The following is a 25461-nucleotide window of genomic DNA, read 5'->3' as shown; positions in this document are numbered from 1 at the left end:
ACTCTCTGTGTGTGTAGCACACCGCTCTCTGTGTGTGTAGCGCCCCGCTCTCTGTGTGCAGCACCCCGCTCCCTGTGTGTGTAGCACCCCGCTCTCTGTGTGTGTAGCACCCCGCTCTCTGTGTGTGCAGCACCCCGCTCTCTGTGTGTAGCACCCCGCTCTCTGTGTGTGTAGCACCCCGCTCTCTGTGTGTGTAGCACCCCGCTCTCTGTGTGTGTAGCACCCCGCTCTCTGTGTGTGTAGCACCCCGCTCTCTGTGAGTAGCGCCCCGCTCTCGGTGTGTGTAGCGCCCCGCTCTCTGTGTGTAGCGCCCCGCTCTCGGTGTGTGTAGCGCCCCGCTCTCTGTGTGTAGCGCCCCGCTCTCGGTGTGTGTAGCGCCCCGCTCTCTGTGTGTGCAGCACCCCGCTCTCTGTGTGTGTAGCACCCCGCTCTCGGTGTGTGTAGCGCCCCGCTCTCTGTGTGTGTAGCACCCCGCTCTCTGTGTGTGTAGCACCCCGCTCTCTGTGTGTGTAGCGCCCCGCTCTCGGTGTGTGTAGCGCCCCGCTCTCAGTGTGTGTAGCACCCCGCTCTCTGTGTGTGTAGCACCCCGCTCTCGGTGTGTGTAGCGCCCCGCTCTCAGTGTGTGTAGCACCCCGCTCTCTGTGTGTGTAGCGCCCCGCTCTCTGTGTGTGTAGCACCCCGCTCTCTGAGTGTGTAGCACCCCGCTCTCTGTGTGTGTAGCACCCTGCTCTCTGTGTGTGTAGCGCCCCGCTCTCTGTGTGTGTAGCACCCCGCTCTGTGTGTGTGTAGCACCCCGCTCTCAGTGTGTGTAGCGCCCCGCTCTCTGTGTGCGTAGCGCCGCGCTCTCTGTGTGTAGCGCCCCACTCTCTGTGTGTGTAGCGTCCCGCTCTCTGTGTGTAGCACCCCACTCTCTGTGTGTCTAGCACCCCGCTCTCTGTGTGTGTAGCACCCCTCTTTCTGTGTGTGTAGCACCCCGCTCTCTGTGTGTGTAGCACCCCGCTCTCTGTGTGTGTAGCGCCCCGCTCTCTGTGTGTGTAGCTCCCCGCTCTCTGTGTGTCTAGCGCCCCGCTCTCTGTGTGTGTAGCGCCCCGCTCTCGGTGTGTGTATCGCCCCGCTCTCTGTGTGTGTAGCACACCGCTCTCGGTGTGTGTAGCGCCCCGCTCTCTTTGTGTGTAGAACCCCGCTCTCAGTGTGTGTAGCACCCCGCTCTCAGTGTTTGTAGCGCCCCGCTCTCTGTGTGTAGCGCCCTGCTCTCGGTGTGTGTAGCACCCCGCTCTCTGTGTGTGTAGCACCCCGCTCTCGGTGTGTGTAGCACCCCGCTCTCTGTGTGTGTAGCGCCCCGCTCTCGGTGTGTGTAGCGCCCCGCTCTCGATGTGTGTAGCGCCCCGCACTCTGTGTGTGTAGCACCCCGCTCTTTCTTTGTGTGTAGCACTCCGCTCTCTGTGTGTGCAGCGACCCGCTCTCTGTGTGTGTAGCACCCCGCTCTCTGTGTGTGTAACGCCCCACTCTCTGTGTTTGTAGCACCCCGCTCTCTGTGTGTGTAGCACTCCGCTCTCTCTTTGTGTGTAGCTCCCCGCTCTCTGTGTGTGTAGCGCCCCGCTCTCTGTGTGTGTAGCACCCCGCTCTCTGTGTGTGTAGCGCCCCGCTCTCTGTGTGTGTAGCGCCCCACTCTCTGTGTGTGTAGCACCCCGCTCTCTGTGTGTGTAGCACCCCGCTCTCTGTGTGTGTAGCACCCCGCTCTCTGTGTGTGTAGCGCCTCGCTCTCTGTGTGTGTAACACCCCACTCTCTGTGTGTGTAGCACCCCGCTCTCTGTGTGTGTAGCACCCCGCTCTCTGTGTGTAGCGCCCCGCTCTCTGTGTGTGTAGCACCCCGCTCTCTGTGTGTGTAGCACCCCGCTCTCTGTGTGTGTAGCACCCCGCTCTCCGTGTGTAGCACCCCGCTCTCTGTGTGTGTAGCACCCCACTTTCTGTGTGTGTAGCACCCCGCACTCTGTGTGTGTAGCACCCCACTCTCTGTGTGTGTAGCACCCCGCTCTCTGTGTGTGTAGCACCCCGCTCTCTGTGTGTAGCACCCCGCTCTCTGTGTGTGTTGCACCCCGCTCTCTGTGTGTGTAGCGCCCCGCACACTGTGTGTGTAGCACCCCGCTCTCTGTGTCTGTAGCACCCCGCTCTCGGTGTGTGTAGCGCCCCGCTCTCTTTGTGTGTAGCACCCCGCTCTCTGTGTGTGTAGCACCCCGCTCTCGGTGTGTGTAGCATCCCGCTCTCTGTGTGTGTAGCACCCCGCTCTCTGTGTGTGTAGCACCCCGCTCTCTGTGTGTTTAGCGCCCCGCTCTCTGTGTGTGTAGCACCACGATCTGTGTGTATGTAGCAGCCCGCTCTCAGTGTGTGTAGCGCCCCGCTCTCTGTGTGTGTAGTGCCCCGCTCTGTGTGCGTGTAGCACCCTGCTCTCTGTGTGTGTAGCACCCCGCTCTCTCTGTGTGTAGCACCCCGCTCTCTGTGTGTGTAGCACCCCGCTCTCTGTGTGTGTAGCACCCCGCTCTCGGTATGTGTAGCACCCCGCTCTCTGTGTGTGTAGCGCCCCGCTCTCTGTGTGTGTAGCACCCCGCTCTCTGTGTGTGTAGCGCCCCGCTCTCTGTGTGTGTAGCACCCCGCTCTGTTTGTCTGCAGCACCCCGCTCTCTGTGTGTGTAGCACCCCGCTCTCTGTGTGTGTCGCACCTCGCTCTCTGTGTGTGTAACACCCCGCTCTCTGTGTGTGTAGCACCCCGCTCTCTGTGTGTGTAGCACACCGCTCTCTGTGTGTGTAGCGCCCCGCTCTCTGTGTGCAGCACCCCGCTCCCTGTGTGTGTAGCACCCCGTTCTCTGTGTGTGTAGCACCCCGCTCTCTGTGTGTGCAGCACCCCGCTCTCTGTGTGTAGCACCCCGCTCTCTGTGTGTGTAGCACCCCGCTCTCGGTGTGTGTAGCGCCCCGCTCTCGGTGTGTGTAGCGCCCCGCTCTCTGTGTGTAGCGCCCCGCTCTCGGTGTGTGTAGCGCCCCGCTCTCCGTGTGTGCAGCACCCCGCTCTCTGTGTGTGTAGCACCCCGCTCTCTGTGTGTGTAGCACCCCGCTTTCTGTGTGTGTAGCACCCCGCTCTCTGTGTGTGTAGCACCCCGCTCTCTGTGTGTGTAGCACCCCGCTCTCGGTGTGTGTAGCGCCCCGCTCTCTGTGTGTAGCGCCCCGCTCTCGGTGTGTGTAGCGCCCCGCTCTCCGTGTGTGCAGCACCCCGCTCTCTGTGTGTGTAGCACCCCGCTCTCTGTGTGTGTAGCACCCCGCTTTCTGTGTGTGTAGCACCCCGCTCTCTGTGTGTGTAGCACCCCGCTCTCTGTGTGTGTAGCACCCCGCTTTCTGTGTGTGTAGCGCCCCACTCTCTGTGTGTGTAGCACCCCGCTCTCTGTGTGTGTAGCACCCCGCGCTCTGTGTGTGTAGCACCCCGCTTTCTGTGTGTGTAGCACCCCGCTCTCTGTGTGTGTAGCACCCCGCTATCTGTGTGTGCAGTGCCCCGCTCTCTGTGTGTGTAGCTCCCCGCTCTCTGTGTGTGTAGCGCCCCGCTCTCTGTGTGTGTAGCGCCCCGCTCTCGGTGTGTGTATCGCCCCGCTCTCTGTGTGTGTAGCACCCCGCTCTCGGTGTGTGTAGCGCCCCGCTCTCTGTGTGTGTAGCACCCCGCTCTCAGTGTGTGTAGCACCCCGCTCTCAGTGTGTGTAGCGCCCCGCTCTCTGTGTGTAGCGCCCTGCTCTCGGTGTGTGTAGCACCCCGCTCTCTGTGTGTGTAGCGCCCCGCTCTCGGTGTGTGTAGCACCCCGCTCTCTGTGTGTGTAGCGCCCCGCTCTCGGTGTGTGTAGCGCCCCGCTCTCGGTGTGTGTAGTGCCCCGCACTCTGTGTGTGTAGCACCCCGCTCTCTGTGTGTGTAGCACCCCGCTCTCTGTGTGTAGCGCCCCGCTCTCTGTGTGTGTAGCACCCCGCTCTCTGTGTGTGTAGCACCCCGCTCTCTGTGTGTGTAGCACCCCGCTCTCCGTGTGTAGCACCCCGCTCTCTGTGTGTGTAGCACCCCACTTTCTGTGTGTGTAGCACCCCGCACTCTGTGTGTGTAGCACCCCACTCTCTGTGTGTGTAGCACCCCGCTCTCTGTGTGTGTAGCACCCCGCTCTCTGTGTGTAGCACCCCGCTCTCTGTGTGTGTTGCACCCCGCTCTCTGTGTGTGTAGCGCCCCGCACACTGTGTGTGTAGCACCCCGCTCTCTGTGTGTGTAGCACCCCGCTCTCGGTGTGTGTAGCGCCCCGCTCTCTTTGTGTGTAGCACCCCGCTCTCTGTGTGTGTAGCACCCCGCTCTCGGTGTGTGTAGCATCCCGCTCTCTGTGTGTGTAGCACCCCGCTCTCTGTGTGTGTAGCACCCCGCTCTCTGTGTGTTTAGCGCCCCGCTCTGTGTGTGTGTAGCACCACGATCTGTGTGTATGTAGCACCCCGCTCTCAGTGTGTGTAGCGCCCCGCTCTCTGTGTGTGTAGTGCCCCGCTCTGTGTCCGTGTAGCACCCCGCTCTCTGTGTGTGTAGCACCCCGCTCTCTCTGTGTGTAGCACCCCGCTCTCTGTGTGTGTAGCACCCCGCTCTCTGTGTGTGTAGCACCCCGCTCTCGGTATGTGTAGCACCCCGCTCTCTGTGTGTGTAGCGCCCCGCTCTCTGTGTGTGTAGCACCCCGCTCTCTGTGTGTGTAGCGCCCCGCTCTCTGTGTGTGTAGCACCCCGCTCTGTTTGTCTGCAGCACCCTGCTCTCTGTGTGTGTAGCACCCCGCTCTCTGTGTGTGTCGCGCCTCGCTCTCTGTGTGTGTAACACCCCGCTCTCTGTGTGTGTAGCACCCCGCTCTCTGTGTGTGTAGCACACCGCTCTCTGTGTGTGTAGCGCCCCGCTCTCTGTGTGCAGCACCCCGCTCCCTGTGTGTGTAGCACCCCGCTCTCTGTGTGTGTAGCGCCCCGCTCTCTGTGTGTGCAGCACCCCGCTCTCTGTGTGTAGCACTCCGCTCTCTGTGTGTGTAGCACCCCGCTCTCTGTGTGTGTAGCACCCCGCTCTCTGTGTGTGTAGCACCCCGCTCTCTGTGTGTGTAGCACCCCGCTCTCTGTGTGTGTAGCACCCCGCTCTCTGTGTGTAGCGCCCCGCTCTCGGTGTGTGTAGCGCCCCGCTCTCTGTGTGTAGCGCCCCGCTCTCGGTGTGTGTAGCGCCCCGCTCTCTGTGTGTAGCGCCCCGCTCTCGGTGTGTGTAGCGCCCCGCTCTCTGTGTGTAGCGCCCCGCTCTCGGTGTGTGTAGCGCCCCGCTCTCCATGTGTGCAGCACCCCGCTCTCTGTGTGTGTAGCACCCCGCTCTCTGTGTGTGTAGCACCCCGCTTTCTGTGTGTGTAGCACCCCGCTCTCTGTGTGTGTAGCACCCCGCTCTCTGTGTGTGTAGCACCCCGCTCTCAGTGTGTGTAGTGCCCCGCTCTCTGTGTGTAGCGCCCTGCTCTCGGTGTGTGTAGCACCCCGCTCTCTGTGTGTGTAGCGCCCCGCTCTCGGTGTGTGTAGCACCCCGCTCTCTGTGTGTGTAGCGCCCCGCTCTCGGTGTGTGTAGCGCCCCGCTCTCGGTGTGTGTAGCGCCCCGCACTCTGTGTGTGTAGCACCCCGCTCTCTCTTTGTGTGTAGCACTCCGCTCTCTGTGTGTGCAGCGACCCGCTCTCTGTGTGTGTAGCACCCCGCTCTCTGTGTGTGTAACGCCCCACTCTCTGTGTTTGTAGCACCCCGCTCTCTGTGTGTGTAGCACCCCGCTCTCTCTTTGTGTGTAGCTCCCCGCTCTCTGTGTGTGTAGCGCCCCGCTCTCTGTGTGTGTAGCACCCCGCTCTCTGTGTGTGTAGCGCCCCGCTCTCTGTGTGTGTAGCGCCCCGCTCTCTGTGTGTGTAGCACCCCACTCTCTGTGTGTGTAGCACCCCGCTCTCTGTGTGTGTAGCACCCCGCTCTCTGTGTGTGTAGCGCCTCGCTCGCTGTGTGTGTAACACCCCGCTCTCTGTGTGTGTAGCACCCCGCTCTCTGTGTGTGTAGCACCCCGCTCTCTGTGTGTAGCGCCCCGCTCTCTGTGTGTGTAGCACCCCGCTCTCTGTGTGTGTAGCACCCCGCTCTCTGTGTGTGTAGCACCCCGCTCTCTGTGTGTAGCACCCCGCTCTCTGTGTGTGTAGCACCCCACTTTCTGTATGTGTAGCACCCCGCACTCTGTGTGTGTAGCACCCCACTCTCTGTGTGTGTAGCACCCCGCTCTCTGTGTGTGTAGCACCCCGCTCTCTGTGTGTAGCACCCCGCTCTCTGTATGTGTTGCACCCCGCTCTCTGTGTGTGTAGCGCCCCGCACACTGTGTGTGTAGCACCCCGCTCTCTGTGTGTGTAGCACCCCGCTCTCGGTGTGTGTAGCGCCCCGCTCTCTGTGTGTGTAGCACCCCGCTCTCTGTGTGTGTAGCACCCCGCTCTCGGTGTGTGTAGCATCCCGCTGTCTGTGTGTGTAGCACCCCGCTCTCTGTGTGTGTATCACCCCGCTCTCTGTGTGTGTTGCGCCCCGCTCTCTGTGTGTGTAGCACCACGATCTGTGTGTATGTAGCACCCCGCTCTCAGTGTGTGTAGCGCCCCGCTCTCTGTGTGTGTAGTGCCCCGCTCTGTGTGTGTGTAGCACCACGCTCTCTGTGTGTGTAGCACCCCGCTCTCTCTGTGTGTGGCGCCCCGCTCTCTGTGTGTGTAGCACCCCGCTCACTGTGTGTGTAGCACCCCGCTCTCGGTATGTGTAGCACCCCGCTCTCTGTGTGTGTAGCGCCCCGCTCTCTGTGTGTGTAGCACCCCGCTCTCTGTGTGTGTAGTGCCCCGCTCTCTGTGTGTAGCGCCTCGCTCTCTGTGTGTGTAGCACACCGCTCTCTCTGTGTGTAGCGCCCCGCTCTCTGTGTGTGTAGCACCCCGCTCTCTGTGTGTGTAGCGCCCCGCTCTCGGTGTGTGTAGCATCCTGCTCTCTGTGTGTGTAGCGCCGCACTCTCGGTGTGTGTAGCACCCGCTCTCTCTGTGTGTAGCGCCCCGCTCTCTGTGTGTGTCGCGCCCCGCTCTCGGTGTGTGTAGCACCCCGCTCTCCGTGTGTGTAGCACCCCGCTCTCGGTGTGTGTAGCACCCCACTCTCTGTGTGTGTAGCACCCCGCTCTCGGTGTGTGTAGCACTCCGCTCTCTGTGTGTGCAGCGCCCCGCTCTCGGTGTGTGTAGCACCCCGCTCTCGGTGTGTGTAGCACCCCGCTCTCTGTGTGTGTAGCGCCCCGCTCTCGGTGTGTGTAGCACCCCGCTCTCTTTGTGTAGCGCCCCGCTCTCGTTGTGTGTCGCGCCCCGCTCTCTGTGTGTAGCGCCCCGCCCTCTATGTGTAGCACCCCGCTCTCAGTGTGTGCAGCGCCCCGCTCTCTGTGTTTGTAGCACCCCGCTCTCTGTGTGTGTAGCACCCGCTCTCGGTGTGTGTAGCGCCCCGCTCTCTGTGTGTGTAGCACCCCGCTCTCTGTGTATGTAGCGCCCCGCTTTCTGTGTGTAGCGCCCCGCTCTCTGTGTGTGTAGCGCCCCGCTCTCTGTGTGTGTAGCGCCCCGCTCTCGGTGTGTGTAGCGCCCCGCTCTCGGTGTGTGTAGCGCCCCGCTCACTGTGTGTGTAGCGCCCTGCTCTCTGTGTGTGTAGCGCCCCGCTCTCGGTGTGTGTAGCGCCCCGCTCTCGGTGTGTGTAGCGCCCCGCTCTCTGTGTGTGTAGCGCCCCGCTCTCTTTGTGTGTAGCACCCCGCTCTCTGTGTGTGTAGCACCCCGCTCTCTGTGTGTGTAGCACCCCGCACTCTGTGTGTGTAGCGCCCCGCTCTCTGTGTGTGTAGCACCACGATCTGTGTGTATGTAGCACCACGCTCTCAGTGTGTGTAGCGCCCCGCTCTCTGTGTGTGTAGTGCCCCGCTCTGTGTGCCTGTAGCACCCCGCTCTCTGTGTGTGTAGCACCCTGCTCTCTCTGTGTGTAGCGCCCCGCTCTCTGTGTCTGTAGCACCCCGCTCTCTGTGTGTGTAGCACCCCGCTCTCGGTATGTGTAGCACCCCACTCTCTGTGTGTGTAGCGCCACGTTCTCTGTGTGTGTAGCACCCCGCTCTCTGTGTGTGTAGCACCTCGCTCTCTGTGTGTGTAGCACCCCGCTCTCTCTGTGTGTAGCGCCCCGCTCTCTGTGTGTGTAGCACCCCGCTCTCGGTGTGTGTAGCACCCCACTCTCGGTGTGTGTAGCACCCCGCTCTCTGTGTGTGTAGCGCCCCGCTCACTGTGTGTAGCGCCCCACTCTCTGTGTGTGTAGCACCCCGCTCTCTGTGTGTGTAGCACCCCGCTCTCTGTGTGTGTAGCGCCCCGCTCTCTGTGTGTAGCGCCCCGCTCTCTGTGTGTGTAGCGCCCCGCTCTCTGTGTGTGTAGCACCCCGCTCTCTGTGTGTGTAGCGCCCCGCTCTCTGTGTGTTTAGCACCCCGCTCTCTGTGTGTGTAGCGCCCCAATCTCTGTGTGTGTAGCGCCCCGCTCTCTGTGTGTTGCACCCCACTCTCTGTGTGTGTAGCACCCCACTCCCTGTGTGTGTAGCACCCCACTCTCTGTGTGTGTAGCACCCCGCTCTCTGTGTGTGTAGCACTCCGCTCTCTGTGTGTGTAGCACCCCGCTCTCTGTGTGTGTAGCACCCCGCACTCTGTGTGTGTAGCGCCCCGCTCTCTGTGTGTGTAGCACCACGATCTGTGTGTATGTAGCGCCCCGCTCTCGGTGTGTGTATCGCACCGCTCTCTGTGTGTGTAGCACCCCGCTCTCGGTGTGTGTAGCACTCCGCTCTCTGTGTGTGTAGCACCCCGCTCTCTGTGTGTGTAGCGCCCCGCTCTCTGTGTGTGTAGCGCCCCGCTCTCGGTGTGTGTAGCGCCCCGCTCTCGGTGTGTGTAGCACCCCGCTCTCTGTGTGTGTAGCTCCCCGCTCTCTGTGTGTGTAGCACCCCGCTCTCTGTGTGTGTAGCACCCCGCTCTCTGTGTGTGTAGCACCCCGCTCTCTGTGTGTGTAGCGCCCCGCTCTCTGTGTGTGTAGCACCACGATCTGTGTGTATGTAGCACCCCGCTCTCAGTGTGTGTAGCGCCCCGCTCTCTGTGTGTGTAGCACCATGATCTCTGTGTATGTAGCACCCCGCTCTCAGTGTGTGTAGCGCCCCGCTCTCTGTGTGTGTAGTGCCCCGCTCTGTGTGTGTGTAGCACCCCGCTCTCTGTGTGTGTAGCACCCCGCTCTCTCTGTGTGTAGCGCCCCGCTCTCTGTGTGTGTAGCACCCTGCTCTCTGTGTGTGTAGCACCCCGCTCTCGGTACGTGTAGCACCCCGCTCTCTGTGTGGGTAGCGCCCCGCTCTCTGTGTGTGTAGCACCCCGCTCTCTGTGTGTGTAGTGCCCCGCTCTCTGTGTGTGTAGCGCCCCGCTCTCTGTGTGTGTAGCGCCCCGCTCTCTGTGTGTAGCGCCCCAATCTCTGTGTGTGTAGCGCCCCGCTCTCTGTGTGTGTAGCGCCCCGCTCTCTGTGTGTAGCGCCCCACTCTCTGTGTGTGTAGCACCCCACTCCCTGTGTGTGTAGCACCCCACTCTCTGTGTGTGTAGCACCCCGCTCTCTGTGTGTGTAGCACTCCGCTCTCTGTGTGTGTAGCACCCCGCTCTCTGTGTGTGTAGCGCCCCGCTCTCGGTGTGTGTATCTCCCCGCTCTCTGTGTGTGTAGCACCCCGCTCTCGGTGTGTGTAGCGCCCCGCTCTCTGTGTGTGTAGCACCCCGCTCTCGGTGTGTGTAGCGCCCCACTCTCTGTGTGTGTAGCACTCCCGCTCTCGGTGTGTGTAGCACCCCGCTCTCTGTGTGTGTAGCACCCCGCTCTCGGTGTGTGTAGCACCCCGCTCTCTGTGTGTGTAGCACCCCGCTCTCCTTGTGCGTAACGCCCCACTCTCTGTGTGTAGCGCCCCACTCTCTGTGTGTGTAGCACCACACTCTCTGTGTGTAGCGCCCCACTCTCTGTGTGTAGGACCCCGCTGTCTCTGTGTGTAGCGTCCCGCTCTCTGTGTGTAGCGCCCCACTCTCTGTGTGTGTAGCACCACACTCTCTGTGTGTAGCGCCCCACTCTCTGTGTGTGTAGCGCCCCGCTCTCGGTGTGTGTAGCGCCCCGCTCTCTGTGTGTGTAGCGCCCCGCTCTCTGTGTGTGTAGCGTCCCACTCTCTGTGTGTAGCACCCCGCTCTCTCTGTGTGTAGCGTCCCGCTCTCTGTGTGTAGCGTCCCGCTCTCTGTGTGTAGCACCCCGCTCTCTCTGTGTGTAGTGTCCCGCTCTCTGTGTGTAGCGTCCCGCTCTCTGTGTGTAGCACCCCGCTCTCTGTGTGTAGCGTCCCGCTCTCTGTGTGTAGCGCCCCACTCTCTGTGTGTAGCACCCCGCTCTCTCTGTGTGTAGCACCCCACTCTCTGTGTGTGTAGCACCACACTCTCTGTGTATAGCGCCCCGCTCTCTGTGTGTAGCGCCCCACTCTCTCTGTGTGTAGCACCAAACTCTGTGTGTAGCGCCCCGCTCTCTGTGTGTAGCACCCCGCTCTCTGTGTGTAGCGCCCCACTCTCTGTGTGTAGCACCCCACTCTCTGTGTGTAGCACCCCGCTCTCTCTGTGTGTAGCGCCCCGCTCTCTGAATGTTTCACCCCGCTCACTGTGTGTAGCGCCCCACTCTCTGTGTGTAGCTCCACACAATTTGTGTGCGTAACGCCCCACTCTCTGTGCGTATCGCCCCGCTCACTGTGTGTGTACAGCCCCACTCTCTGTGTGTGTAGCACCCCACTCTCTGTGTGTGTAGCGCCCCGCTCTCGGTGTGTGTAGCGCCCCGCTCTCGGTGTGTGTAGCACCCCGCTCTCTGTGTGTGTAGCGCCCCGCTCTCTGTGTGTGTAGCACCCCGCTCTCTGTGTGTGTAGCACCCCGCTCTCTGTGTGTGTAGCAGCCCGCTCTCTGTGTGTGTAGCGCCCCGCTCTCTGTGTGTGTAGCACCACGATCTGTGTGTATGTAGCACCCCGCTCTCAGTGTGTGTAGCGCCCCGCTCTCTGTGTGTGTAGTGCCCCGCTCTGTGTGTGTATAGCACCCCGCTCTCTGTGTGTGTAGCACCCCGCTCTCTCTGTGTGTAGCGCCCCGCTCTCTGTGTGTGTAGCACCCCGCTCTCTGTGTGTGTAGCACCCCGCTCTCGGTATGTGTAGCACCCCGCTCTCTGTGTGGGTAGCGCCCCGCTCTCTATGTGTGTAGCACCCCGCTCTCTGTGTGTGTAGTGCCCCGCTCTCTGTGTGTAGCGCCTCGCTCTCTGTGTGTGTAGCACCCCGCTCTCTCTGTGTGTAGCGCCCCGCTCTCTGTGTGTGTAGCACCCCGCTCTCGGTGTGTGTAGCACCCCGCTCTCGGTGTGTGTAGCGCCCCGCTCTGTGTGTGTGTAGCGCCCCGCTCTCTGTGTGTAGTGCCCCACTCTCTGTGTGTGTAGCACCCCGCTCTCTGTGTGTGTAGCACCCCGCTCTCTGTGTGTGTAGCGCCCCGCTCTCTGTGTGTAGCGCCCTTATCTCTGTGTGTGTAGCGCCCCGCTCTCTGTGTGTGTAGCACCCCGCTCTCTGTGTGTGTCGCGCCCCGCTCTCTGTGTTGCACCCCACTCTCTGTGTGTGTAGCACCCCGCTCCCTGTGTGTGTAGCACCCCACTCTCTGTGTGTGTAGCACCCCGCTCTCTGTGTGTGTAGCACCCCGTTCTCTGTGTGTGTAGCACCCCGCTCTCTGTGTGTGTAGCGCCCCGCTCTCTGTGTGTAGCGCCCCACTCTCTGTGTGTGTAGCGCCCCGCTCTCTGTGTGTTGCACCCCACTCTCTGTGTGTGTAGCACCCCGCTCCCTGTGTGTGTAGCACCCCACTCTCGGTGTGTGTATCGCCCCGCTCTCTGTGTGTGTAGCACCCCGCTCTCAGTGTGTGTAGCGCCCCGCTCTCTGTGTGTGTAGCACCCCGCTCTCGGTGTGTGTAGCGCCCCGCTCTCTGTGTATGTAGCACTCCCGCTCTCGGTGTGTGTAGCACCCCGCTCTCTGTGTGTGTAGCACCCCGCTCTCGGTGTGTGTAGCACCCCGCTCTCTGTGTGTGTAGCACCCCGCTCTCCTTGTGCGTAACGCCCCACTCTCTGTGTGTAGTGCCCCACTCTCTGTGTGTGTAGCACCACACTCTCTGTGTGTAGCGCCCCACTCTCTGTGTGTAGGACCCCGCTCTCTCTGTGTGTAGCGTCCCGCTCTCTGTGTGTAGCGCCCCACTCTCTGTGTGTGTAGCACCACACTCTCTGTGTGTAGCGCCCCACTCTCTGTGTGTGTAGCGCCCCGCTCTCGGTGTGTGTAGCGCCCCGCTCTCTGTGTGTGTAGCACCCCGCTCTCTGTGTGTGTAGCGTCCCGCTCTCTGTGTGTAGCACCCCGCTCTCTCTCTGTGTAGCGTCCCGCTCTCTGTGTGTAGCGTCCCGCTCTCTGTGTGTAGCACCCTGCTCTCTGTGTGTAGTGTCTCGCTCTCTGTGTGTAGCACCCCACTCTCTGTATGTAGAACACCGCTCTCTCTGTGTGTAGCACCCCACTCTCTGTGTGTGTAGCACCACACTCTCTGTGTGTAGCGCCCCGCTCTCTGTGTGTAGCACCCCGCTCTCTGTGTGTAGCGCCCCACTCTCTGTGTGTAGCGCCCCACTCTCTGTGTGTAGCACCCCGCTCTCTCTGTGTGTAGCACCCCACTCTCTGAATGTTTCGCCCCGCTCACTGTGTGTGTAGCGCCCCACTCTCTGTGTGTAGTGCCACACAATTTGTGTGCGTAACGCCCCACTCTCTGTGCGTATCGCCCCACTCACTGTGTGTGTACAGCCCCACTCTCTGTGTGTGTAGCGCCCCACTCTCTGTGTGTGTAATGCCCCGATCACTGTGTGCAATGCCCCGCTCTCTGTGTGTAGGACCCAGCTCTCTCTGTGTGTAGTGCCCCATTTTCTCTATGTGTTTCGTGCCCCATTCTCTATGTGTGTGATGCCCCACTCTCTGCGTGTTGCACCCTGCTCTCTGTGTGTGTAGCACCCCGATCACTGTGTGTAGTGCCCCAATTGTTGTGTGTGTACCTTTAAGAGAGAACTGTTTTCCAGCTCCTGTATACTGTAGTACCGGCAGTGACCACACCTCTATATAAAGCCGGAACAGGCTTCTGTACTTCAGTCTTGAGACTACTCTAATCCAGTAAATACCTGTTGATTGTTAAGTTACAGCATCCATGTAGTTCTTGGGGAAACATCCTATTTAAAGAATCACGGAGCTAACAGTGGCGATGAGTGTCGATTCGAATCTACCTGCAACTCTGCATTTCCCTTCGAGGATTCACTCCGGGAGGGTGGTGGAAGAAAGTCGTGGCCCGAAACACGGGTGTCAACCATGAGCAACAGCCCAGTCGTCCGGCAGAGAGTGAACATTGCAGGGGAGGCTGTGGAGAGCCGGGATTGGTTCCCCAGCCACGACGATCAGCAACAGACTGACGACAGGTACAGCGCAGACCCTTCCCGGACAGCGGCGGCTGGAGCCGACCGACGGCAGAGAAAAAGCCGAGCAGCGTCGACGGGGTAAGATAGAGGGTGAAGCGCACAGGGCACAGCCGGGGGTTGAAAACCGAGTGGCATCGAGGAAAAACTACATGGAGAGAGAGAGGGTAAAGCAGCAGCCGGGTTCAGGACTGAGCGGCGGAAATGGGAAAGGCGCAGAGAAAAAAAAATGCGCAGAGCATAGCCAGGGCTCAAGGGCTGAACAGTGTCCGCGGGGAGAAGAAGGGAGAGCGCGGGAGACGCCATTGAGCCGCAGAGAAGAAAGGAAAGCACGGGAGATGCCATTTTGTGCCAGCAGAGAAGTAGGGAAAGCAGGGGAGACACCATTTTTGACAGTTAAATTACACCCAGGGATGCCGAAGAGTGGCAGTATCTCTACGTTCGACAATGAAGTCGAAGATTGGGCGACATATGTGGAACGTATTGAGGTGTACTGCTGGGCGAATGAAGTGCCAGATGCTAGGAAAGCACTGGTTTTGTTAAATTCCATGGGTGCAAAAACTTATGGATTACTGCGAAACCTAACAACCCCAGAGAAGCCTGTGAATAAGAATTTTGAAAGGATAGTAGAAATCCTGCAGGACCACTTAAACCCCACACCGTTGCTGATAGCAGAATGATTTAAGTTCCATAAAAGGAACCAACACAAAGATGAAAGCAATGCTGAGTACTTAACGGAACTGCGCAAGCCATTGAAACACTGCCAGTTTGGAGTGGGACTAGCAGATACGTTAAGGGACAAGTTTGTGTGTGGGCTTCAAAGTGAAGGAACCCAGAAAAGGCTTCTATCAGAAAAGGATCTTACGCTGGACAAGGCTTTCAGTATGGCAGTATCACACGAAGCAGCCGCAAGGGGCGCTGCAGAGATACAACGGAGACCGCAAGAATATGGCACCAATGAAATGTCCTGTGGAACAGGGAAGTGTTATCACTGCGGCAGAACAACACACGACCAGAAGGGTTGTTGGTTCAAGGACCAAGTGTGCAGACAGTGTGGAAAAGCAGGACAAATTGCAAGAGTCTACAGGTCTGGGAAGAAAACCAACAGCAAGAAATCTCCACAGGAGAAGTACAAAAAGGTACACCAGGTGATGGACAGTAGTTCAGATGAACAGAAAAGTGACACAGACTCCGGAATCAAGGAGCTGGGTTGTCTGAAACTACATAAGGTAACCAAAATGGAGGATCACCAGACTATCTGGGTTACACTCAAGATAGAAGGAGTCCAAGTGAAAATGGAATTGGACACAGGATCAGCCCTAACAGTCATAAACCAAAGGGACTACAAGCGGCTATTTTCACATATACCCTTGAAAGCTACAGAGATTGTCTTGAAGACATACACGGGGCAAAAAGTCTACCCCAAAGGAAAAATAAGGGTAAAAGTGATATACAAAGGCCAGGAAATACATAAAATGGACTTATATATATTGTCAGATGGAGGACCACCACTGCTAGGATGTGAATGGATCCGGAAGATACCATTAGATTGGCATTCCATACAGGTACTGAAGGTGGAGGCCAAAAAGGATGACGATGTCACACCTGGACGACTGTCAAAAATGCTAACTGACGCAAAAGAAGTGTTCCAGGAGGGACTCGGAACACTAAAAGGCATAACAGCAATGATTAAAATAGAGGAAAATGCAAGCCCAAAGTTTCTTAAGGCCAGACCAGTGCCTTATGCGATCAGACCAGCTGTCGAAGCAGAGCTGGAAGGGTTGGAACATTCAGGAGTACTGTCCAAAGTAGACTGGAGCGAGTGGGCTACACCCATCATTCCTGTAATGAAGAGGTCGTTGAGTAATATGCCTGGGGAACCAAAGAAGGTCCGCATCTGTGGGGATTTTAAGGTGACAGTGAACCCAGCCCTTCACACGGTACAATATCCGCTTCCACGAATTGAGGATATTTTTGCCTCGCTATCTGGAGGTAAACGCTTCACCAAAATTGATCTAGCCCAGGCATACTTGCAAATGGAGGTAGAAGAAGCCTCGAAACAATACCTCACGATCAACACTCATAAAGGTCTCTATCAATACAACCGGCTGGTGTTCGGGGTAGCATCGGCTCCGGCTATTTGGCAAAGGGCGATGGATTAAGTCCTGCAAGGGATTCCAGGGACCCAGTGTTATTTGGACGACATCCTGGTCACGGGCGAAAATGGCAGTGATCACCTCGCCAACTTGTAGTAGGTGCTCACCAGATTAAAGGAATATGGGCTACGAGCTAATCACCACAAGTGCGAGTTTTTCCAGAAGCAGATCTCGTATTGTGGCCACGTCATCGATGAAGAGGGGTTACATAAGTCCCCTGAAAAGATTGAGGCAGTAGTCAAGGCTCCATCACCGGAAAATGTTTCACAACTGAGGTCGTTCCTCGGGCTGGTAAACTACTACCATAAGTTCTTACCAAATTTGTCCACGGTATTACACCCACTGAACACCCTACTGCAAACAGGGGTACCATGGAAGTGGAATGACGAACGTAGACGAGATTTCCAGAAGTGTAAAGAATTGATCACATCAAAAGAGGTGTTGGCCCATTTCAACCCAGCACTACCAATTTGTTTGGCATGTGATGCATCACCCTATGGTATTGGAGCGGTGATGTCGCACAAATTCCCAGACGGATTGGAGAGTCCAGTAGCCTTTGCGTCTCGGTCACTAACCTCAGCCGAGCGCAACTACGCCCAGATTGACAGGGAGGCCCTCAGCCTAGTATGGGGAGTAAAAAAATTCAACCACTATCTGCATGGGCAGAAGTTCACCTTGCTGACTGACCACCAACCACTTGTCTCCATCTTTAATCCTAAGAAGGGAGTTCCAGTGATGACTGCACAACGGTTACAAAGATGGTCCCTGTTTCTAGGGGTGAATCAATATGAAATAGAATATAAAGGCACGAAACAGCATGGAAACGCTGATGGGCTATCACGCCTGCCATCGCCTACTTTGGAGGAAGCACCAGCAGTGGACCCTATCGAGATATTTTATTCGTCAATAATTGAACGATTGCCAGTAACGAACGCGGATATAGAGAAGGAGACCCGCAATGATCCGACACTGTCTCGGGTATAAGATTTGACGGTGAGGGAATGGCCAACACATGGCGACTCACTGTTGCCAGCATTCTCATCCAGAAGAGGACAGCTGTCAGTATGCCAGGGAACAGTGATGTGTGGATCCCGAGTGGTGATTCCACCCAAGTTAAGGGAGAGAGTGCTAAATGAGCTTCATGAAGGTCATCTGGGAGGGGTGAAAATGAAAAGCCTTGCTAGGGCTTATGTGTGGTGGCCGGGGATCGATCAACAAATTGAGGACCTAACCAAGAGCTGCTCAGGATGCCAGAAGCTCCAAAATGCACCACCATATGCCCCTCTACACCCATGGGAGTGGCCCTCCTCTCCATGGTAACGGGTGCATATTGATTTTGCTGGTCCATTCATGGACTCAATGTTCTTAATAGCAGTGGATGCTCACTTGAAATGGCCTGAGGTGATAAAAATGTCCTCAACCACTACAGAGAAAACGATTGCAGTCCTACGGACCATATTTGCCAGGAACGGCTTGCCAGAGCAGATTTGCTCTGATAATGGACCACAGTTTGTGTCCGAAGAGTTTTGAAAATTTATGAGAAGGAATGGGGTAAGGCATTACACATCTGCCCCGTATCATCCAGCCACAAATGGATTGGCTGAAAGGTTCGTACAAACCTTTAAAAAGGCGATAAAGGCCATGTGCGACGATGAAATTCCACTACAGCATAAGGTGGACAATTTCCTATTAGCCTACAGAAATGCGACGCATGCAGTTACCAACCAGACCCCGGCCATGATGTTCTTTAACTGAAGGTTGAGATCTCGTCTGGATTTCCTCAGACCCAATGTGCGAAGAAATGTTGAGGATAAACAATTCCAGCACATCAATGAGAAGCCGACAAGGAGCTTCAATGTAGGACAACCAGTCTTGGCTCGTGACTACCGAACAGAGAAATGGCAACCCGGAACGATATGCACAAGGCAGGGGCCATTAATGTACACAGTGGATGTCGGGGAGAACATTGTGAGATGCCACGTCGATCAGATCTTAGCGTCACAGGAACGAGTCAACCCCATGTCTCGAGTACCTGGGGATGAACCCGACATACTGGTAGCATCTACCTCCGAACCAGTCACAGTGGAAACCGATGAACTAACCGACGAAAAGGGGCCAGAATCGCCTCCGCACCAAGAACAAGAACCTCAGGAAAGGCGCTATCCTGAAAGGCTGAATCTATAAATGGACTATTTTCAGTTAATGTTGCATGTTAAAAATGTTAATTGTTAAATGAATGTTATGGTACTGTTAATCTAAAAGGGGAGGAATTGTTGTGTATGTACCTCTAAGAGAGAACTGTTTTACAGCTCCTGTATACTGTAGTACCGGCAGTGACCACACCTGTATATAAAGCCGGAGCAGGCTTCTGTACTTCAGTCTTGAGACTATGCTACTCCAGTAAATACCTGTTGATTGTTAAGTTACAGCATCCACGTAGTTCTTGGGGAAACATCCTATTTAAAGAATCACAGATCTAACACCGCTCTCTGTGTGTGTAGTGCCCCGATCACTGTGTGTAGCGCCCCGCTCTCTGTGTGTAGGACCCCGCTCTCTCTGTGTGTAGCGCCACCAAATCTGTGTGTATCGCCTCGCTCTCTGTATGTAGCGCCCCGATCACTGTGTGTAGCACCCTGCTCTCTGTGTGTAGCGCCCCGCTTCTGTGTGTAGGACCCAGCTCTCTCTGTGTGTTGCACCACACAATCTGTGTGTATCGCCCTGCCCTCTGTGTGTGTAGCGCCCGCTCACTGTGTGTAGCGCCCCGCTCACTGTGTGTAGCGCCCCACTCTCTGTGTGTAGCGCCCCACTCTCTGTGTGTAGCGCCCCACTCTCTGTGTGTAGCGCCCCACTCTCTTTGTGTATCGCACAGCTCTCTGTGTGTAACACGCCGCTCTCTGTGTGTAACGACCCACGCTCTGTGTGTAATGCCCCACTCTCTGTGTGTAGCGCCCCACTCTCTGTGTGTAGCGCCCCACTCTCTGTGTGTATCGCACAGCTCTCTGTGTGTAACGCCCCGCTCTCTGTGTGTAGCGCCCCACTCTCTGTGTGTAGCGCCCTGCTCTCTGTGTGTAGGACCCCGCTCTCTGTGCGTAGCGTCCTGCTCTCTGTGTGTGTAGTGCCCCACTCTCTGTGTGTAGGACCCCGCTCTCTGTGCGTAGCGTCCTGCTCTCTGTGTGTGTAGTGCCCCACTCTCTGTGTGTAGGACCCCGCTCTCTGTGCGTAGCGCCACGCTCTCTGTGCGTAGCATCCTGCTCTCTGTGTGTGTAGTGCCCCGCTCACTGTGTGTAGCGCTCCACTCTCTGTGTGTAGTGCCCTGCTCTCTGTGTGTAGGACCCCGCTCTCTGTGCGTAGCGTCCTGCTCTCTGTGTGTGTAGTGCCCCACTCTCTGTGTGTAGGACCCCGCTCTCTGTGCGTAGCGTCCTGCTCTCTGTGTGTGTAGTGCCCCGCTCACTGTGTGTAGCGCTCCACTCTCTGTGTGTAGCACCACGCTCTCTGTGCGTAGCGCCACGCTCGCTGTGTGTAGCACCCCGCTCTCTGTGCTTAGGGCCCTGCTTTCTGTGTGTAGCACCCCGCTTTCTGTGTGTAGCACCCCGCTCTCTGTGTGTAGTGCCCCGCTCTCTGTGTGTAGCGCCCCGCTCTCGGTCTGTAGCGCCCCGCTCGCTGTGTGTAGCGCCCTGCTCTCTGTGCGTAGCGCCCCGCTCTCTGTGTGTAGTGCCCCGCTCTCTGTGTGTAGTGCCCCGCTCTCTGTGCGTAACGCTCCGCTCTCTGTGTGTAGCGCCGTGCTCTCGGTGTGTAGCGCCCCGCTCTCTGTGTGTAGCGCCCCGCTCTCTGTGTGTAGCACCCCGCTCTCTGTGTGTAGCGCCCCGCTCTCTGTGTGTAGCGCCCCGCTCTCTGTGTGTTGCACCCCGCTCTGTGTGTGTAGCGCCCCGCTCTCTGTGTGTAGCGCCCCGCTCTCTGTGTGTAGCGCCATGCTCGCTGTGTGTAGCGCCCCGCTCTCTGTGTGTAGCGCCCCGCTCTCTGTGTCTAGCGTCCCGCTCTCTGTGTGTAACGCCCCGCTCTCTGTGTGTAGCGCACCGCTCTCTGTGTGTAGCGCCCCGCTCTCTGTGTGTAGCGCCCCGCTCTTTGTGTGTAGCGCCGCGCTCTCTGTGTGTGTAGCAGCCCGCTCTCTGTGTGTGTAGCGCCCCGCTCTCTGTGTGTGTAGCACCACGATCTGTGTGTATGTAGCACCCCGCTCTCAGTGTGTGTAGCGCCCCGCTCTCTGTGTGTGTAGTGCCCCGCTCTGTGTGTGTGTAGCACCCCGCTCTCTGTGTGTGTAGCACCCCGCTCTCTCTGTGTGTAGCGCCCCGCTCTCTGTGTGTGTAGCACCCCGCTCTCTGTGTGTGTAGCACCCCGCTCTCGGTATGTGTAGCACCCCGCTCTCTGTGTGGGTAGCGCCCCGCTCTCTATGTGTGTAGCACCCCGCTCTCTGTGTGTGTAGTGCCCCGCTCTCTGTGTGTAGCGCCTCGCTCTCTGTGTGTGTAGCACCCCGCTCTCTCTGTGTGTAGCGCCCCGCTCTCTGTGTGTGTAGCACCCCGCTCTCGGTGTGTGTAGCACCCCGCTCTCGGTGTGTGTAGCGCCCCGCTCTCTGTGTGTGTAGCGCCCCGCTCTCTGTGTGTAGTGCCCCACTCTCTGTGTGTGTAGCACCCCGCTCTCTGTGTGTGTAGCACCCCGCTCTCTGTGTGTGTAGCGCCCCGCTCTCTGTGTGTAGCGCCCTTATCTCTGTGTGTGTAGCGCCCCGCTCTCTGTGTGTGTAGCACCCCGCTCTCTGTGTGTGTCGCGCCCCGCTCTCTGTGTGTTGCACCCCACTCTCTGTGTGTGTAGCACCCCGCTCCCTGTGTGTGTAGCACCCCACTCTCTGTGTGTGTAGCACCCCGCTCTCTGTGTGTGTAGCACCCCGTTCTCTGTGTGTGTAGCACCCCGCTCTCTGTGTGTGTAGCGCCCCGCTCTCTGTGTGTAGCGCCCCACTCTCTGTGTGTGTAGCGCCCCGCTCTCTGTGTGTTGCACCCCACTCTCTGTGTGTGTAGCACCCCGCTCCCTGTGTGTGTAGCACCCCACTCTCTGTGTGTGTAGCACCCCGCTCTCTGTGTGTGTAGCACCCCGCTCTCTGTGTGTGTAGCACCCCGCTCTCTGTGTGTGTAGCACCCCGCTCTCTGTGTGTAGCACCCCGCTCTCTGTGTGTGTAGCGCCCCACTCTCTGTGTGTGTAGCGCCCCGCTCTCGGTGTGTGTATCGCCCCGCTCTCTGTGTGTGTAGCACCCCGCTCTCGGTGTGTGTAGCGCCCCGCTCTCTGTGTGTGTAGCACCCCGCTCTCGGTGTGTGTAGCGCCCCGCTCTCTGTGTATGTAGCACTCCCGCTCTCGGTGTGTGTAGCACCCCGCTCTCTGTGTGTGTAGCACCCCGCTCTCGGTGTGTGTAGCACCCCGCTCTCTGTGTGTGTAGCACCCCGCTCTCCTTGTGCGTAACGCCCCACTCTCTGTGTGTAGTGCCCCACTCTCTGTGTGTGTAGCACCACACTCTCTGTGTGTAGCGCCCCACTCTCTGTGTGTAGGACCCCGCTCTCTCTGTGTGTAGCGTCCCGCTCTCTGTGTGTAGCGCCCCACTCTCTGTGTGTGTAGCACCACACTCTCTGTGTGTAGCGCCCCACTCTCTGTGTGTGTAGCGCCCCGCTCTCGGTGTGTGTAGCGCCCCGCTCTCTGTGTGTGTAGCACCCCGCTCTCTGTGTGTGTAGCGTCCCGCTCTCTGTGTGTAGCACCCCGCTCTCTCTCTGTGTAGCGTCCCGCTCTCTGTGTGTAGCGTCCCGCTCTCTGTGTGTAGCACCCTGCTCTCTGTGTGTAGTGTCTCGCTCTCTGTGTGTAGCACCCCACTCTCTGTATGTAGCACACCGCTCTCTCTGTGTGTAGCACCCCACTCTCTGTGTGTGTAGCACCACACTCTCTGTGTGTAGCGCCCCGCTCTCTGTGTGTAGCACCCCGCTCTCTGTGTGTAGCGCCCCACTCTCTGTGTGTAGCGCCCCACTCTCTGTGTGTAGCACCCCGCTCTCTCTGTGTGTAGCGCCCCACTCTCTGAATGTTTCGCCCCGCTCACTGTGTGTGTAGCGCCCCACTCTCTGTGTGTAGTGCCACACAATTTGTGTGCGTAACGCCCCACTCTCTGTGCGTATCGCCCCACTCACTGTGTGTGTACAGCCCCACTCTCTGTGTGTGTAGCGCCCCACTCTCTGTGTGTGTAATGCCCCGATCACTGTGTGCAATGCCCCGCTCTCTGTGTGTAGGACCCAGCTCTCTCTGTGTGTAGTGCCCCATTTTCTCTATGTGTTTCGTGCCCCATTCTCTATGTGTGTGATGCCCCACTCTCTGCGTGTTGCACCCTGCTCTCTGTGTGTGTAGCACCCCGATCACTGTGTGTAGTGCCCCAATTGTTGTGTGTGTACCTTTAAGAGAGAACTGTTTTCCAGCTCCTGTATACTGTAGTACCGGCAGTGACCACACCTCTATATAAAGCCGGAACAGGCTTCTGTACTTCAGTCTTGAGACTACTCTAATCCAGTAAATACCTGTTGATTGTTAAGTTACAGCATCCATGTAGTTCTTGGGGAAACATCCTATTTAAAGAATCACGGAGCTAACAGTGGCGATGAGTGTCGATTCGAATCTACCTGCAACTCTGCATTTCCCTTCGAGGATTCACTCCGGGAGGGTGGTGGAAGAAAGTCGTGGCCCGAAACACGGGTGTCAACCATGAGCAACAGCCCAGTCGTCCGGCAGAGAGTGAACATTGCAGGGGAGGCTGTGGAGAGCCGGGATTGGTTCCCCAGCCATGACGATCAGCAACAGACTGACGACAGGTACAGCGCAGACCCTTCCCGGACAGCGGCGGCTGGAGCCGACCGACGGCAGAGAAAAAGCCGAGCAGCGTCGACGGGGTAAGATAGAGGGTGAAGCGCACAGGGCACAGCCGGGGGTTGAAAACCGAGTGGCATCGAGGAAAAACTACATGGAGAGAGAGAGGGTAAAGCAGCAGCCGGGTTCAGGACTGAGCGGCGGAAATGGGAAAGGCGCAGAGAAAAAAAAATGCGCAGAGCATAGCCAGGGCTCAAGGGCTGAACAGTGTCCGCGGGGAGAAGAAGGGAGAGCGCGGGAGACGCCATTGAGCCGCAGAGAAGAAAGGAAAGCGCGGGAGATGCCATTTTGTGCCAGCAGAGAAGTAGGGAAAGCAGGGGAGACACCATTTTTGACAGTTAAATTACACCCAGGGATGCCGAAGAGTGGCAGTATCTCTACGTTCGACAATGAAGTCGAAGATTGGGCGACATATGTGGAACGTATTGAGGTGTACTGCTGGGCGAATGAAGTGCCAGATGCTAGGAAAGCACTGGTTTTGTTAAATTCCATGGGTGCAAAAACTTATGGATTACTGCGAAACCTAACAACCCCAGAGAAGCCTGTGAATAAGAATTTTGAAAGGATAGTAGAAATCCTGCAGGACCACTTAAACCCCACACCGTTGCTGATAGCAGAATGATTTAAGTTCCATAAAAGGAACCAACACAAAGATGAAAGCAATGCTGAGTACTTAACGGAACTGCGCAAGCCATTGAAACACTGCCAGTTTGGAGTGGGACTAGCAGATACGTTAAGGGACAAGTTTGTGTGTGGGCTTCAAAGTGAAGGAACCCAGAAAAGGCTTCTATCAGAAAAGGATCTTACGCTGGACAAGGCTTTCAGTATGGCAGTATCACACGAAGCAGCCGCAAGGGGCGCTGCAGAGATACAACGGAGACCGCAAGAATATGGCACCAATGAAATGTCCTGTGGAACAGGGAAGTGTTATCACTGCGGCAGAACAACACACGACCAGAAGGGTTGTTGGTTCAAGGACCAAGTGTGCAGACAGTGTGGAAAAGCAGGACAAATTGCAAGAGTCTACAGGTCTGGGAAGAAAACCAACAGCAAGAAATCTCCACAGGAGAAGTACAAAAAGGTACACCAGGTGATGGACAGTAGTTCAGATGAACAGAAAAGTGACACAGACTCCGGAATCAAGGAGCTGGGTTGTCTGAAACTACATAAGGTAACCAAAATGGAGGATCACCAGACTATCTGGGTTACACTCAAGATAGAAGGAGTCCAAGTGAAAATGGAATTGGACACAGGATCAGCCCTAACAGTCATAAACCAAAGGGACTACAAGCGGCTATTTTCACATATACCCTTGAAAGCTACAGAGATTGTCTTGAAGACATACACGGGGCAAAAAGTCTACCCCAAAGGAAAAATAAGGGTAAAAGTGATATACAAAGGCCAGGAAATACATAAAATGGACTTATATATATTGTCAGATGGAGGACCACCACTGCTAGGATGTGAATGGATCCGGAAGATACCATTAGATTGGCATTCCATACAGGTACTGAAGGTGGAGGCCAAAAAGGATGACGATGTCACACCTGGACGACTGTCAAAAATGCTAACTGACGCAAAAGAAGTGTTCCAGGAGGGACTCGGAACACTAAAAGGCATAACAGCAATGATTAAAATAGAGGAAAATGCAAGCCCAAAGTTTCTTAAGGCCAGACCAGTGCCTTATGCGATCAGACCAGCTGTCGAAGCAGAGCTGGAAGGGTTGGAACATTCAGGAGTACTGTCCAAAGTAGACTGGAGCGAGTGGGCTACACCCATCATTCCTGTAATGAAGAGGTCGTTGAGTAATATGCCTGGGGAACCAAAGAAGGTCCGCATCTGTGGGGATTTTAAGGTGACAGTGAACCCAGCCCTTCACACGGTACAATATCCGCTTCCACGAATTGAGGATATTTTTGCCTCGCTATCTGGAGGTAAACGCTTCACCAAAATTGATCTAGCCCAGGCATACTTGCAAATGGAGGTAGAAGAAGCCTCGAAACAATACCTCACGATCAACACTCATAAAGGTCTCTATCAATACAACCGGCTGGTGTTCGGGGTAGCATCGGCTCCGGCTATTTGGCAAAGGGCGATGGATTAAGTCCTGCAAGGGATTCCAGGGACCCAGTGTTATTTGGACGACATCCTGGTCACGGGCGAAAATGGCAGTGATCACCTCGCCAACTTGTAGTAGGTGCTCACCAGATTAAAGGAATATGGGCTACGAGCTAATCACCACAAGTGCGAGTTTTTCCAGAAGCAGATCTCGTATTGTGGCCACGTCATCGATGAAGAGGGGTTACATAAGTCCCCTGAAAAGATTGAGGCAGTAGTCAAGGCTCCATCACCGGAAAATGTTTCACAACTGAGGTCGTTCCTCGGGCTGGTAAACTACTACCATAAGTTCTTACCAAATTTGTCCACGGTATTACACCCACTGAACACCCTACTGCAAACAGGGGTACCATGGAAGTGGAATGACGAACGTAGACGAGATTTCCAGAAGTGTAAAGAATTGATCACATCAAAAGAGGTGTTGGCCCATTTCAACCCAGCACTACCAATTTGTTTGGCATGTGATGCATCACCCTATGGTATTGGAGCGGTGATGTCGCACAAATTCCCAGACGGATTGGAGAGTCCAGTAGCCTTTGCGTCTCGGTCACTAACCTCAGCCGAGCGCAACTACGCCCAGATTGACAGGGAGGCCCTCAGCCTAGTATGGGGAGTAAAAAAATTCAACCACTATCTGCATGGGCAGAAGTTCACCTTGCTG

Source organism: Somniosus microcephalus, chromosome 11, assembly GCF_052327205.1.
Source record: "Somniosus microcephalus isolate GS21.2 chromosome 11, FLI_Smic_1.0, whole genome shotgun sequence".
NCBI lineage: Eukaryota > Metazoa > Chordata > Chondrichthyes > Squaliformes > Somniosidae > Somniosus > Somniosus microcephalus.
Note: the sequence above shows the minus strand (reverse complement) of the source record.